Source organism: Corvus kubaryi, unplaced genomic scaffold, assembly GCF_017639235.1.
Source record: "Corvus kubaryi isolate FWS band 111438036 unplaced genomic scaffold, C.kubaryi_AGA036_p1.0 37308, whole genome shotgun sequence".
Taxonomy (NCBI): Eukaryota; Metazoa; Chordata; class Aves; order Passeriformes; family Corvidae; genus Corvus; species Corvus kubaryi.
Window position 1 is genome coordinate 8,795,055 of NW_024581096.1, and position 17,155 is coordinate 8,812,209.

A 17,155-nucleotide genomic window follows, 5' to 3' on the forward strand; every position below is an offset into this window, starting at 1 on the left:
GAAATGGAGAACAGCATGTTTGCTTTTGAATCAGATGGTTCAGCTACCTACAGCTTCCCCCCTGAGAAACAGAGGACTGGGTCATTGCTACAGTACCTTCCCGAGCTAGCACACTGTCCTGGTACCGAGCAAACTGCTGCCTGCTCTGAGCGGGACAGATGGACTCCGATCGTGTTCGCCTGGCGCCCCAACGGCTCGTGTGCGAAGGAGGCAGGACAAAGCGGAGGGACTCCATGTGGGGGAGCAGAGCTTACAGCAGGCCAAAAACCCACGAGGAAAGGCAAACCAGGCGGCCGGGCAGGGCGGGTCAGCACCCCGAGCAGCAGGCACGGAAAACACAGAGTAAGCAACGACACATCCGGCAGGGGGCGCTGCCGGGCGGGGAGAGGGGCTACAGCCAATGGGGGAGGCGGTAGGCGGGGAGCAGTCACGAGGACCAATCAGCTGCCGAGAAAGCCGGAGCGGGCCCTGCGGCGCTGTGCGCGAGCGGCCGGGCGTGGCGAAGGGCGGGGCGCGGCTGAAAGCGGAGCCGCGGGTTTGGGTGCTCTTCCCGGCCTTGTGAATGCTCAAGGCTTTTGGGGCTGGCCCTGGGCTTGGTCATGGCTCACTGCAACAGCTCATATTCGTGTGTCCATGGAATAGTTCGAACAGGTAAATGGCTGCGAAGCAGATGCTGTGACAAATCTTTTTCGTTGACACAGATGCACCATGGAGCCACAGCCTCAAACATGTCAGAAGTTCAAAACAAGCAGAAAAGATCACAACCAATTCTACTCCAAGAGCTACAAGTCTCCCCTGTTTGACCAGTTATAGGACCCGAACTGGAGGCTTTGGTCTACAAAGGCTGGACATAGATACATCTTTCCCTGGAAGCCCCTAAAGTGTTCGGTGAAGGAGGACAGTGGTCTGAGGGACTGTAGACAGAGGAATGCTACAAATTAAGAACAAATTCTGGTGATTACATAACTCTCTGCAGGATGGCACACGATTTTGAAAGAGGCTGAGTACAGGTATGGAAGTGGGTGATCTTGGTGACTTCTCTGCAGCAAATGTCTTGCAGACATGCAAGTATAGCTGCAGGGGAATGGACTTGATGGTTCAAGTCTAATTTCCACTGTCGTTGCCCATGTGTCTCAGATCCCTTACAGTTTGCAGAGGTAATCAGGTCGCACTCACAATTTTCACAAGCCCAGAGAATTTTTCTAATATTGTAATTAGCACTTTCTGAATATTTGGACATTCTCCCAGCCACAGGCTTGGAGGTTTCCCATGTTATTTGTATGACCTGAGGCAGGCCTCGGGACCTTTAGCCCAAACCCTGCCTGGACGCCTGTCTTCTCTTGCATGGAAGAGAGGATAGGCAGAGTCTGCACCCCTGCACTGCATGCAGGGCCTGGAGGTTCAAGAAGTGAATCTGCATTCACACTCACCAGCTCTCTTCACTTTGTGTCTCTCTACGCCAGTGTGTCCTGTTCCCAATCAGCTCCTACAACAAGAGGGAATAAACAAAGCCAAGGAACATTTTCATTCTATCTGAAACATGACAAATGATCACCAGTCAGCAAATGCTACATCCCTGTTTACCCGAAATTCTTACTGTTGTGTTGTCTCTGAAAATCTGCAGTTGACGAAAACTCTGGTAGCTCAATATAGTTCCTAGAAATGTTTTTCAGGAAGATCTACTCTAGGAATACTTTATTTTAAGAGGTACATGCAATATAAGTACCTGTTTTATGGGTGGCTGTATGAAGAAGACATGCAAAGCATATGTAGATGAGAAAATTCAGCCGTGCTAAAAGATCCCATTGCTGAGTATTAGACATCACTTTAGGGATGTAAATTGTTTGAAATATGGTGATACTTATATGCTGTAAATTTATGAAGTAAAAGACTCAGGTCATGGACTCAGGCTAAATCTGGGAAAAAAATGGAAGCTGGTAATAAACAAATTATATGAAAACTGGACAATATAGGAAAACAAGATATTTTCAGACTTACAGATGCAGTATATCCAGTTACAGTGTGGGTGCTTTTCACAGTCTGCCTAAAAAAAATCAAAGAAGTTTAAAAGATGTTTCAGTTTGTCACTGGATTATAAAAAACCCCAACAAACAATACCAAAACCCCACAATCTTGAAAATAGCAATCTGCATCCAAATACTCAGAAATATATACCTATTATAGTTATGTGATTAGATAATACCAGGGTGAGCAAAAATGCCCATTAGAAGCTTTATGTAACAAAAGAAAATAACTAATTTAAAATTATTCTGTACAGTAAACACACTTCAACCCACTCATTGAAATAAATGCATATTTTAAAACTAGATATTGTCTTATATGAGCAAATCTTCAGCTATAGGTTAGATAGAATTTTGAATTATGGCTCTGATAAACCAACATTTATCCTATGCATCTTATTAAAAGAACTCAGGCTGGATACTGTACTGAATTACAACCTGAAAAATCCTCACGGAAGTGGCTTCATTATGCAGGCTCCAAACCAACACAGAACTTGTTTTACTGTATTTAATTCAAGACATTAATTAATGGAACCTAAAAAGATGTTTTCATTTGTACATCAATTACTTTTTTAGGGAAGGGCACCCAAAGATGAAATCGGAATTGAAATCATTAGTTTGAAAATATAGAAAGGAAAAAGATTTATATCACAATTAGAGATTGTATTCATGTACTAGAAGAAAAAAAACTAAGGTTAATGAATATACCAACCTCATATTAAAAATCTTTTCATTCTTTAAAGAGAACCTAGAAGAGCAACATTTTGTTGTAAAACTAAATTAAATACTTTTAAATTATTATAACAGTTATCTAAAATCATTAAAAATATATCAGACAGGCTATAATAGCTAAAAATTGATAGTTTCAGTCCTTTTCTGGTTACATTGATCTAGTGCCTGTCATTACTTTACATTGAAATTTCGTGAAGTAGTTCTACTGTCATATCTTGCAATGAAAAAAAAAAATTTAGGATTACTAAATAAGTAATTAACACCAGACAGTTCAAAACAAATGTGACTTTTTCCAAAAGTAACCTTTGTAGTTCTAGTCTCCCAGGTCTTTTTTAATCTTACGATATGGAAATCTTGATTTGAAAATTTTATTCTAACCATTATCTCAAAAGTATATAAAACTAAAATTTTCAATATACTGATTTGTTTCTATGGTACTTCAACATAGGGAGATAACAAAAAAATCATAAACTTTATCAGCTGGGTTTTTCCTTAATGAAAAAATTAGCAGAAATTGGACTAAATAGGTTCTATTCCTGAGATTAAGAACTAAATTTGCAAACTACAGGTCAATATGTTAAAGCTTTTATCTAAGAGTATAAATACACACCTTGTAGAATTTTCAAAATTAGATACTCTTTCTCCTTTAAACCAATGCAAACCTGATTTTTTAAAAAATCCTTCTGCCTTTGACAGTCTTTGAATAATTTGAAATAGCATGCCACAACATTCTTGCTTAATTTAATGATTCTAAACAAAAACAGGAAGCAGGAGAAAAGTTAGTTTACATTTTAGAGGAAAAGTGAAAGAAAAGGAGTGCAAATCAATAAGTTAAATGTGAGGTAAGAAGTTTGAAGAGCTGTCTGTAATTATGATCTTACCTATAAAAATAAAATATTAAAAACAATTACTTCACTACCTGACTGACAATGCTCATGTCCAGGGCTGCCTTTTGCTTAATCTTCTGATTGCACTCAGACCAGTATTTGCAATATCCTCTGCTAAGTGGGAAAAATATTATCACATCATGCAGAGGAAACACCGAACTTTTGCACACAAATTCTGGCAGGTTAAAATACTTCTCAGTTCATCTTTTGGTTTTGATTATGGCCCTTAAAACTTGCTTCCAGCTTTCTAGTACCATTTTTGTTTCTATAATCATCTGCAGACTTGAAAGCAAGGAAAACTTGGTTTTGTCACATTTTTGGCTCCAGTGCTGCGAACATCTCTGTGCAGGTGGACCCACCCTGTTGAAATCACCAGGTCAATATAATGTTCTTTTAATAATTCTGCTTTACTTTTCTTCCTTTTTTACCTTTGTGTGGTCGTTCTCTTCCTCAGGGAGATGGTCATCACTGAGGAAAATGGTGACAGATGAGCAGCTGTACCTATGCCAGGAGATGAAGAAAAGCTTATGGGAAAAATTGGCCAGATTACACCAAACTGAGCTTTTCAGAGATAATAATCATCAGCTTCAATGTACACACCTCACTCCCATGGAAATCTACTCACTAATGAATGTAGCTGTCCCGAACTGTTTCAGGAACTAGAGGGTACTAAAACAAAGGCCTCCTGTACTGCCGATTATTTCCTCTGTAGTGGAGTCAGAAGAAGTGGGTGTCTACCTATTCTGACTGCCACAATTCACAAACCCTTGTAGTTGTGAAAAACACACATAAACTGTCAGGCTGGGTGAACATGGCTTGTGTAACTCTCCCTTTCCCCCATAGCTACCAAGATGAAATGACTTTGACCAGAGGAGCATGGAGTTACACCCTTGTGCACCTGGTAGAGTTTGTTAGTGGTTGCCTAGCAAATCCAAGGCATATATATGGAAAGCCAGGAAGATGGATTACTGCAGTCATGGATTTTAGTTACAATTAATACCCAAAGACAGCTACTAGCTTTGTAATACTTCTAGGCCCCAACTTGAACTACCTTTGAAAATGCAGCAGTAGGTATCTCAAGCCCTCTGGGATTCTTGTTTAGACTCCTAAATTATTTACATGTATTTTTACTCTTAGTAAAATTTAGTCGAGCACCACTTCAAATTTTTATATTTCCTAAGCTTTTATTTTGCCAGGAAAAGACTTCATATTTGTGCACCCTGTGACTAAACAAGAAGTCAAAAAATTCAAAATTATTGCTGCTCTGATTTAATTTAAGAAGATTAAAATTTATTTTAGGAATTCCACCTTGTTGGTTTATCTGTTAGAAAGAATCTCCTCCTACTACAGATAGTGCAAATCAAACAGAACCTGGGAAAAAAGCGCACACACACATGCTGAAATCAGGGTTCATCTCTAGTCCCTGGACGTTCCAGGCAGTCATAGAAGCAGTATCTTCATACAGTAGGATGAGCTGAACAGCAAGTATGTTATGTGGAGTTTAAAGCAGTTTGACACTGCATGAATCCAGGTTTTTCATGACTTCTGTCCTTTGGGTGTCCAATTAGAAAGAGCCACCATAGGTGGTACTGTTCCTTTGTAGCAAAGGTGGCCAGTGGTATACTGGGCTGCTTTAGGAGAGATGTTGCTAGGGCCAAGAGAAGTGATCCTTCCCCGCTACTGAGCACTGGTGTGGTGACCTCAAGAGTGCTGGGTCCAGTGCTGGGCTCTCTAGTACAAAAGAGAGATGGAGATACACTGAAGATGAAATCCAGCAAAGAGCTTCAACTATGATTAAGGGACTGGAGAACCTTCCCTAAAAGAAAAGTCTGAGAGGGCTGTTCAGTCTACCAGAAAGCAAGCTCAGGGCAGATTGCATCATGGTTTACAAATATATGAAGGAGGGATATAGAGATGATGGAACTGAACTCTTTCCAGAGATGTCCATTGGGCAGGACAAAAGGCAATGGGCAAATATTGAAACAGGAGGTTCCAAATGAACCACAGGAAAGATTTGTTAGTGAGAGGGTGACTGAGCATTGCCATAGGTTGCCGAGAAGTTGTGGAATCACCAGTCTTGAACAACTTCAAAAAATGTCAGGACACAGTCATGGGCAAGTGGCTGGGCAAGTGGCTTGGGCAAGCAGCTCTAGGTAGTCCTGATTCTGCAACGATTTGGGATCAGAAAGTCTCCACAGGTCCCCAACAGCATTAAGTGCTCTGTCATCTCTGGGGGTTTCCCACCACAGACACTTCTTACACCACCAGGTCCTCCTGCTTGGGCAACCAGCCTGTGCTTAAACCCTAAACCCACCATAAGGCACAGCCGTGTGATGACAGCCAGAATCCTGTAAAGCAGGAACTTTCTCCCCTTGGTGTGGTTGTCATACTCAGTGAGAGGTGGGACTAGGCAGACCAGAGAAAGAGGAGCCCACTGCAGCAGCAATGGCAGTGGTTGTGGAAGTGAGGGTGGGGCCAGCTTTGCATATATGACTTTTGCTTTCCCTCTTAAACTGCTTTTATGTCTAGCCACAGGTTTTCTCACCTTTAACCCTTCAATCCTCTCCCCCACCAAGCAGTGAGTGAGCAACAGTGTGGCACAGAGCTCCTGGCTGGGGGTTAAAGCATGACATGGCTCCACCATGGGTATGCAAGGACTGCAAACCCAGTGCAGCCACAGAGCACACTGACATAGAAGGGGCCTCATGTACCATAACTGCCTCCATCCTCACATTGTGCTCAGGGCTCCTTTGGGCACACCCACAGTGTGCACACCTGAGCAAGACCCTGGGCTTGGGCTTGAGTGTCAGCTTTGGGAAGAGCAGCAGCTCTGGGTGCTGAGCTAAGGCCACCCCTTCCCAAGCTTCTCTTCCCATTGCCCTGCTGTTGGGTGCTGGGTGTCCTGCGTGGTGGCTGTCCCCAGGCCGTAGGCCCTGCTGAACACTCCTGGTGAGTTCCTCTGACTTTGTTGACCACTTCCTCCTTCAGGTACACATTTTGTGATTCTGAGATTCCATGTTTGGGAAGGAAACTCCACTCGTCTTATGATATGTTCTCCTGTAAGCAATTATGGTAAATTTCTGAATGGGAAGCTCTTACCAAAGATTTCAACTTCCCAGAGATCTACTGCAAATACTATACTTCTTTGACTAGTCTGGCAAATTCCTGAAGTTTATGTCACAGGTACTCAGTGAGCCAAGTAGGAATGTTGCCCTCCTAAATTTGCTGTTTCTCAATAGAGAAGGACTTCTGGGGGCTGCAGTGATAGGTGACTTGGCCACAGTGGTGACAAAATGGTTGATGAGAAAAAGAGGTAATCAGAGTGGTTACCCTGGATTTCAAAAGGACAATCTTCAAGCTACTCAGGGAGCTACTTAGCAGTGTCCCAATGGAATCTGCCTTTGAGGGCTTGTGTGTCCATGAGTGCCAGTCAGTTCTTCAGAACCACCTTTTAAAAGCACAGGACCAGGCAATTCCAGTGTGTCCAATGTCAGGCTGAACAAGGAACTCATGTTGAAACTCAAGAGGGAAAGGAAATTATGTGTGTCGAAGTAAGGTCAGGAAGGAAATTTTTGAATTTTTGAAGGAAAGTTACCGAGCTGTAGTTCATACATTTTGAGAGAGGATATGAAAGGGCAAAGCTCAATTAAGAGTTGAGGCTGGCCAGTGTTGTGTCAGACAACAAGGTCTTTTTAATGCACATTAATAGTAAAGGAGGTCTAAGGAAAAGATTGGGAGGGTATAGAATAATGGAGGAGCACCTCCTCTGTTCCTCCTTCACTGCTCTTGGTGTCTGCAGGGCTCTTTCTCTCACATGCTCTCACTTGTTTCTCATAGCTGCTCTTGTGCAGCAGTTTTCAACCTTTCTTGAGTATGTTATCCCAGAGGAAATGCCAGCATTGTCACTTGGCTCAGTTTGGCTGGCAGCATATCTGTCTTGGAGTTGGCTCTGTCAGGTATGGAGGTAGTTTCCGGCATCTTCTCACAGAAGCCACCCCTGCAGCCCCTTTGCTACCAAAACCTGGCCTCTCAAAGCCAATAAATTATATGCTTCAAGAGAGAAGGCATAGCTGCTACTCTCTCAGCATCCAGACACCAGGGCCAGGGTATCCAAGCCCTTTGAGCACCAGCTGGGCTAACAGTCCTGACCACCACTGGAAAAAAACTATTTAGGTACCATAAAAGCACCAACATTTACTTGCTTGAGTGCTAATGATAGGCATAACTCTGTTTATTACACAGACAGTGGATATTACAGACATTTTCCCTAGGTCTCTTCCCAGTAATACTCATATGAGTTGGTAGTTTACAACAATTTGGAGCCAAAGCTCAACCAATTACATATGGCTTTTTTAGTGAAGAGATGTGATTACAACACCTAGCTGACCTTGTCTGTTTAGGAATCCTGTCATAGGTTTTTAAATACACAATTTCAGAGGGGTGAAAGAATTAAAGAACTCAGACAAAGCAATTGTGTGATCATGATGAATGCCCTGGTGGAATGACTTTAAAAGTGTAAACTCTTGAACTGAGCCTAGAAATTCTTTTAACTGTGGTTTATATAAACATTTCACATCTTGCACCATAGAAAACCTGTGCCCCTACTATGCTAAGATTAAGTTACATTGCTTGGAAGTATGCAGAAATTGTTTAACACATAACCTTGTAGCACAATTTTTACTCCTTTTTTAGCAGAACATTTATATTTTATCTGAAGAAAAAGTAATATCCTGTTGTAACAACATTAAAGGCTTGTTAGAAACTTCAATAAAGCAAATACAGTCCTGGCAAAAGTTTGTATTAAAATATGGCATTTAATTGGCTCAGTCTCTTGATAGCAGCAGCACAGTTACTATGTTCTTGACCACCATTTGTATGTGCTGTTATATCAATCACTGCCCTCCAGCTTGCTGTTCTTCCACTGAAGCAACTGAATTGTATGCTAAAAGAGGAAGAGGAGATAGAAGACAGGAGTGGTAGGGACAGAATTTAATGGTTTTCTGTTTCACACCTGAGACTGAAAGGCAGGGTCAAAAATTTCAACACAAGTGGATTCCAGATTTAGGCATCTTAAATCCATCCAAGCCCTAATATTTCCTGTTGCTTGGCTGTAGGGTGCAGGAAGTGTCCTGCCAATAGAAAACACCAGGCACTGAGAATTGGGTGGAATTTGGGATTTGTGAATTGGAGCCAATGCCTATATACAGTCATAGAAACACAGTTATGTTGCCATTTTGCCATTTTAAAAACACTTCAAAGACCCCACACAGTCACAGGAACGCAATTTTAAGTACATTGCCTAGTTGGCTTTCTTTTCTTTTTTTAACAGATCTTTTGGGTTGCTGTGATGAGAACTATACCACACACAATTACGCTGAAAATTCACAGCTTTTGAAAAACAGTATAGTAAAAACAACAAAGAATCTAGCATACAGCTTGGTTTGTTCTGTAGTAACCTCAGGGGAAAGTTCTTGACATATAAATGATGCTTGTCAGTTTTAATCTTTCACTGATTTTTTTCCTCTGGAGATAGGTGTTTTACCAAGGGAACCAAATGGTCCTCTGCAAGCAAAGAGATTGTCCGCAGAGACTTGAATTTCATAAATCAAGAGAACCCACATTTCCTGGAAAATGCTAAGTATGTAGGACACAAAGGAAGGAATTGAGCATATTTATAACAACATACTCCTACTTTCAACATTCAACAGCAATTGAAAAATATAAAAATGGCCAGAAATATTTTGCTTTTTTGCAATGTCAGAGAGCTCTGTGCTTTTCCAGCTTAGGTTAAGTCAAATATTTCCATATATATTCAGATTCTACCACATATTTAGGAAAAACTAGCTTCTTGCTATCTGTGTGATCTCCTGTTACCCTATTTGCATTCAGCAAAAAACTCCAGTTCTGATTTCGCATTGCTTGATCCTTCTAGAAACACATCTATGCTCTTTAGTACCACCGGTAACCAACACAGCACGTTTCTCTTTCAAGAAGAGTCTGATCCAAATTGCACTGATAACTTGCAAATCATCCACTTGGCTTCCAGAAGCCTGTGCTAGACTTCAGGTCTCATCAAAATGCTTACCATATCTGCCAGTTCATCTGGAAATACCTGAACAGTTCACATTTAGGAGGATCTTACCTCTCTCAACTTTTAAATGAACTATCCCTTAAGGAACACAGAGATTTAAATGAAGTAAGTGCACACATGGCACTTTGAACAATGATATATAATAGCAGAACATCTCAAGCACACTGTGATTCACATATGGGTTTCAGCTAGCAAAGGGAAGAGGCAGAAATAGAACCACATGCATTTAGTTCTGTCTGTCCGCAACCCTGAATGGAGGATGACTGCAGGAGCCTTAACTCAGCTTGTACATCTTGTCTTGGTTCTAATTTAAGCACAACTATTTCTGATGCCATGTGCGTTCAGGATTAGAAGTAGACAATGTACTAAATTGGAAGTTTTTAAATCCTGGAGGAGCAATGCGCCTTCAGCTGCATGCTATCCCAGTCTTCTGTGCCTGTGATGGACTCTTGTGTTCATTTACACTGTCAGTCTAAACACACCATGACTACTCAGAACAGTGAAATTCTGCTCCATGGGCCACCCAAATGGTGACTTTTGGCCACCCAGGCTCTTGCAAGTTACTGAGATCCTAGAACTCCACCATAGAACTAGACCATTGGGAGAATTACAGCTCTGCTATGTATGCCCTCCACTGAGATGTCTTAGGGACTCCAACTAATGGGACAGCGTCACCATAATTTATATACATCATTAACCCCTGTGTCATGAAAACATAAGAGTTTTTTGCCAATTAAAATTATACTAATTAAGAAGCATATATCAAGCTAATTATTACACTGATTTAGTGTATGATATACTGTCTTTGGTTTCATGTCCAAGAGTCAAAAGGAACTGACTGCAAATTAAAAATATACTCCAAAAACCTCACTATGCCAGTTGTAGCTGGGCCAAGCAATGACTAACAGGGACATTTGCAAGGATTCTGACTGCATGAATGCCAAGGAAAAATAGCTGAGTTATGTTGGGTGGTCCAAAGAGATACTAGCAACAAAAGAGTAAGGAAATAAAACAAAAAAGTCAAGTTCAATTAGAACCAATTCCCCTATTTTTAAAATGAGCAAAGTCTTTGCTTCTCCAAAGACTGGAGAATGAAGTTTGAGATGGATGGGTACAACCATGATTTTAATTTGAGATTTATGAGGGAGCAAACCTAGGGCTTTTTGTGTGTCTCCCTCCTCCCACATTTAAGAAGGTTCTTCCATGAGCAGGTATTAGGAAAGGTGAGACACCAGAGATGAAGTGCTGGCAGATGGGGGGTACTCCCATTCAGTGTGATTCCCTCTCAGAATTAGGTCAAAGACATGAAATAATGGGAAAAAAATGCCCCCACTGAATTTTAGGTCTGGTTACTGTCCTTCTCTCAGATATTCTAAAAGGGTTATTTTATGTATAACCTTTTTTTTTTTAATCTAACCCTAAGTATTTTGGTGCAAAACCTGAGATGAAAGGCAAAAATTTTCGTTGGCCAAAATTTTCAAAATTGCAGTGTTTTTGAATTATTCAATTTCTGCGCAGAAGAACTGAGTGAATCTGATTTATAATTATTTGGGAAACTGAGTTCAAATGAAACAGATTTTTGAATTGTTTCTAATTGTATACCAGTACCAGACAACATGCATGAAGTCCACAATTTGTATCTACAAAGAATGAGAATATGATGTAAAACCAACTAATTTGGACAGGTCTTTTACTGTCATAGATGAGAATGTCATTCCATTGATATTTGGTTACGTAAAGACAAAAAATGTGCAATAGAAGCAGGAATTCTTGCCACAGTATTGATACAATCAAAATTAGGACATTAGTGTCATTTCTAGACCTGGTACTCAAATTTAAATATGAAATTGTTAAAGATGTGAGGGAAGAAAAGAACAACATAAAAATAAATGTTAATGAAACTAGAAAACAGTCATTATGGTATGATATTTGGTATATCTAGATCATCAAAATACAGTTAAGGGATTATCTGAATTCTGTGTATAGGTCCTTGCACATCTGTTTCCGGAAGGTTGGGTTGTTCGTTCTGGCTGAAAAAAAATCATCGATCAGTAGGATACTGAGTAAGATTTTAATTTAACTGGAATATGAAAGCAAAAGCAGTGTAAGTTGGAAGAAAAGGAGAATGGATAAAGTCACCAGTTCATGGAGTTTTTATTATTATATAAATCTTTCTTAAACATGTTTTTATTAATTTTTGTGAGAAGTTTTGTGGCTCAGGAGTGTAGCAGTTGGTCTGCACAGTCATATTTGAGCTTAGAGTCACTAAACTCCCCACTTTAACCCTGGTTTCATGAAGGAGCCTGGAAACTGTAAGTTAGTGAAGTCTCAGCCTTAAAGGTACCAGTTCATTAGCTGGTAAGATTAGAGTAGATGTATTTTCTCTAGTGTTTTTTAAAAGTGATTACATTTTAAGTTTTTTCAATTTTCTTCAGCACTTAGTTGATAACTAGTCTCAGGCAATGCAAGGAGTTCTTTCCCTGGGACACCTGTTCAACATCTTCTGCTCACATATTCAAAGTTAGATTTCTAGTTTTGCAACCGTGAAGGAATTAATTGCCAGGCAAGACTTTCTGCCTTCCTCTGTAGCGCTAAGCATGGATTGCTTGCTGATTTGTCTGTTTCTCACCTAATTAGATTTAGGGGCACTGGCAGAATTTGGACAATGTCTGATGCTAACTCTCCCTGGCATGAATAGTTCAATGGATAGTAGGATCCAGTGCTATCAGTGAGTGGGCAAAAGAGAGTGATTTGTTGGCTCCTGGAGAGAGCAATCTCCAGGAGCTGATATTCTGCTTCCCACAGCTGTTTAAAAGCAAAAGAAGGAATGTTTCCATGTAATAATCAGAAGTTTATTACATCATATAGAGATCTGCTTTTCCTTCAGTATTACGGGGTCAGGTCTACTGATAATAGGCCAGATGATTATGTTCAGGTTCAGAAAGTTAGAAGTCATTCCTATAGTCTGCATTCATCCATACATTCATACAAAATGCCCAGTGCATTTAGTGCACACAAAATACATCTTCAAATACAGACCAACGTAAGCAAAGCATGAGTTGCCTTCAGTAAAGCATCACTCAGACTTTAAAGCCTAGGTGGAAACATGTTATATGAATGTACTTACATGTGCATGCATGTGCTTTGTACACATACAGATTTAAATACACTCTTTGGATTTTGGAGCCAGTCCATCAAACACTGCCCTTCTCATTTGGGGTCCATCTGTGTAAAAAGGCTATCTCTGGGACCAACAGACAGTTAGAACCTTTTTTATTTTTTTGTCTAGAAAACCTCCACTTCAAAGAGCTAGAGTATTTTGGACATCTGTTCCTGCCTTATTTTCATAGATCCAAACCAAAAGAAAGCTACTCCTTTCTCAGAGCCGCTCCTTATGCGTTAGGTGCACCAGTGATTTCCTACCTTCAATCATCCATTTTCAGTACATCATTTTATATATGTTGCCAACAACCACAGTTCTTAACGTGCACTGCCAATCTTCCACGGCCTACTAATCCACGTTTGCTGAAACAATGAGAAGGGATGATGAAAATTGAAGTGTTGCAACTGTTTGGAAAATACTGAAAAGCAAAGTTCAGCAAGAAGGAATGTATACATTGGCTATAGTTTACCAGGGACAAACTGTCTGTACACCTTTGAAGCAGGAACACCAAGGAAGCTTGGTGTACTGCTCTAAGGGGGACATGAAACAAAGGATGGAGTGGCATGGAGCTACTGTGGTCATGCTCTGTTGAAATCAATGCACATGTGACACAGAGAATGGAGCAACACAATGGGGTTGTGATCATGCTCTGATGAAAACAATGTACCTAACGGGAAAAAAGCCAAAGGAATGTGCCAGGTGGTGAATGAAAGCTGAGCTTTGCTTCATTAACTTGAAAATACATATTAATTTTCATGTTTCTACAAATACTAATGACTAAAGTCAGTCAAAATCCACCTAAACATGAAATTACATCAACTGTAACTTTACCTTCTCCCTCCCTCAAAGCAAATAATATAAATATAGCTTAAGTGGGAAGGGAGGTCAGAGTAGACTCTGTTGTAACTTCTGGCATCATTGACAAGCTGTACCTGTCTTGTCTTCTGTCTCCACAGGGACATTTATAGGGTAAGAACCTTATTCTCTGCATGCTAAATAATTATCTTGAGCTTTCTTTCATTGGGCATTAGAACTTGTTTGTATATTGCTTTAAATTCATTTTTGCCAGTCAGTATACTATCAACACCAATCTCTCAATTTAATCTATCACAGTTTACTGTTATCACTGTGTTTGTTAATAAAATGTGTTATTCTATAAAGTGTTTAGTGTGAGTCCTTCAAAGCCTCTAGCAGTCATTGACAGTCAACAAAGTACCTGAAAAAACTGGTTATTTGCCAACTAAAAGTGGGGAAATCCAGAAAAGGATCTCTGTTCTAAACTGATATGAAGGATTTGACTCTGATAAGCTGTCAGTGCACAGCCCAGAAGCCCCCTCTGATACATCCGGCTGTTTAGTGGGGTCCCCATAACAGGTTATAGACAGGCTGGTCAGGCACAAGGGTCTTCTCTGTCTTTAGGCTTTGACAGCCTGATCAAACATAAATGGTTTGAGGAAACTGCTCTTTCGTTTGACAGCATCTGTAGAGTGACACACTATTGTTCCAGGGCAGACAAAAGGAATCCCTTATTTTACGTATACCAGCAGACCTAACTCATAATGGCAAACAGAAATGAGTAACGCAGAATGCTCTGAGCAAATGACTACCTGAACTAGAATTGTGGAAAAAAAATGGGATAATCACTTATTTAACTGATTTTTACTCCCCATCTCTCCTTTCTTTGAATCAGATTTATCTTACATTACACAGGCAACTGCATAACTATGCTTCCCAGGAATCTCTTGCAGATGACTCAACAAGGTCTTTTGCTTCCATCAAACTGTGGGTCTCCATGGACTTACGTAGTGTAGAGGTCTTCCAATAGATGTTTCTGATTCAGATATCGGGGGTTGCAGCCTTTTCATGTATTGTGCTATTCCTTCTCTTTCTTCTGGTTTGATACTGTATACACACAGAACTTGATCAAAAAAGGTGAAAAGAACATGACATCATTACTAAGCTTCAGGCTCTTAGTCATTAAATAATTCTATGAAAGTCATAAGCAGCTGGCTCTCCCATTTTACTTAAACCCCTGTAAAATAAGTGTTAAATTAAAACTTGAAAGCTTTTGTTTACCGGGGAAAAGAAAACCGAATATGGTTCCACCAGCTAAAGGATTCAAAATGATGAACATGTTCAACATGTGAACTGTGAGTTCACAAATTAGCATTTTTTTGTCAATATTGCAATTTTTTTCTACTTTCCACATCATAGGTCTCTTTCTTTCCAGTGTCCAGAGCAGAGATCCTGGCAGCAGATAATGAATACAGTTTTGCTCACTGAGTTTTACCTGGCAGGTGGGTCTCTGGTTGTAAGGCAATGGAGAGGGTGAGGGAGGGAGGGGGAACAATAGCATGGTTCTCCATTCCTTTAGAAGGGTATGAATGTGTACTTCATTATGTTTATTTGATACAACGATTTTAATCAAAATTTTATGTTGAGTACAGTCATTTTACTTGGAGAAATTTAGGAATAGAATATCAAAAACAGTATCCTCTATCAGACAGACTTGTGATTTTGTATTGAAAATAAAACCCCAAACCACACAACAGACCTATTTTTCATGCCTCACAATGACTGAAAGTAATTATATTTTTAGCCTCTCAGCTTTCTTGTGTGGCCATATGAAGCTATTTGAGTTTAGTAACTCATGCAATAATTCAGCATGCTCAGTTTCTTTCAGCTCATTTGTGCAGGTGTTTTGTCATAAATTACTCAGGATCTCAGGCTTGATATTGTAATGCCAAATATTTACCATACCCTTTAAGCAACCCTTTAGGCCAGGGAAAATCTTTAAAATCTTTAATCAACACTGCTTGCATAAACTCAACTTGTATAAGTCATATAAGCTGAGTGTTTGCAGCCTGAAAGAATGCAGCCTGGCCGAAGACTACAGTAAAGAGGCCAGCTAGAAATAATGTCATTATTAGCAGAAAAATCATGACATCTTGATTCTATTTTTTTTTTCCCAAAGAGAGGGAAACGACACAATGGAATGGATCATTCCAGACACACTTTTTGAGTCATAACCCACAAATTAAATGCAAAGAGGCTAGCAGAATCAAAAAGGAAAACTGGTTTCTTAGAAGAGGCAGCATCTGGACAGTCTTTTTCATTCCAGGTCTGCTCTCTGGTCTCTGAAAAATTTCAGTGTTACCTCCATTTGCTCTTTATCTCCTGTAATATATTTTTTCATTCCCTGTGTTTTTTTATGTGGTCTTTTGAGTGACTAGTGTGTGCAATCAAAAGCCATACTTGATTACACTTATTATTCTTGAGAACTGAGGATAGCTAAAAGTTGGATGATCCTTTATTATTATGTTCAAGTAATCAAGTAAAAACCTCCAAAGCCAAAATCTGTAAAATTGGCTTCTTCACATAAAACTCTCCATAATTACTTTTGCTTTCCATATCAGTTGGAATCTGTTTTGGGCAAGCTTCAAATACAAACGTACTGGCAGTCAGCTCCACTTACGCAGTAAACCCAAACTACCCACTACTAGTCTCAATCTTTCTGTGACAGAAAGAAGCCAAACTGGGCCAGCTCAGAGGCTGAGTCCATAAAACAGAGTATCATTAAACATATCCATCTCAAACAACCTTGTTTGATGGCTCATAAAGCATAAACATACCCCCCAACTTGTAGAAATGTATTGTCAATTAAAATTACTCAGAGAAACTTGGTAGGATTAGAAGGGGAATAATGAATGATATTGTTATACAGCTACACAAAGTGACCTTAAACTACTGTGACACTTTTTCCAAGGAAAGGGTCTCAAGGCTTCTGTTTTGCTTTTTCTAACCACATTTTTCATACTCTGAAGGCCTTTCATTTATCTTAAAACTGCATTATTCCACACTGAGCTGCCAACAGCAACAGTTGATTTGATTTCATTTTAATAAGAAGATAAATGGCCTTTGGAGTAAATAGCTGATTAATAAATACTAGAGGCTCTTCAGTTATTTCTGAGATATAAACATGTGTTCATTTCCAAAATAGTTGGAGATTGAGGCAAAACCACCAAGTGTGTGATAATTCCATTCCCTGAAGATCTCTGGTTCCAGTTTTATAGAGAGAAAGAAGACATTAAAAAGTCCAAAATGGCTGCAGTGACATTTGTCCTGTGGATCAGTTTCAGTTTCATCAAAACAATAGAAAAATTATGGAGAAAGCATGTTTGTTCTGCCTCATTCCATTTTCCCCTCTACCCTTACAGTTATTTTATTTTTCCCATACCTATGTTCTCTCCAGATAATTGAA

General features: G+C 39.8%; 1 long non-coding RNA gene across 1 annotated transcript; it reads right to left on the reverse strand.

The window, feature by feature from the left end:
• Positions 1-577: 577 nt before the first annotated feature.
• LOC121665049 lies at positions 578-14,801 on the reverse strand. The gene is made up of 4 exons (XR_006016208.1): positions 14,697-14,801; positions 4,069-4,141; positions 1,999-2,044; positions 578-1,486 (listed from the first exon to the last, which is right to left on the reverse strand). It is a non-coding gene; the product is annotated as an uncharacterized LOC121665049 (long non-coding RNA).
• Between the last annotated feature and the right edge of the window lie 2,354 nt (positions 14,802-17,155).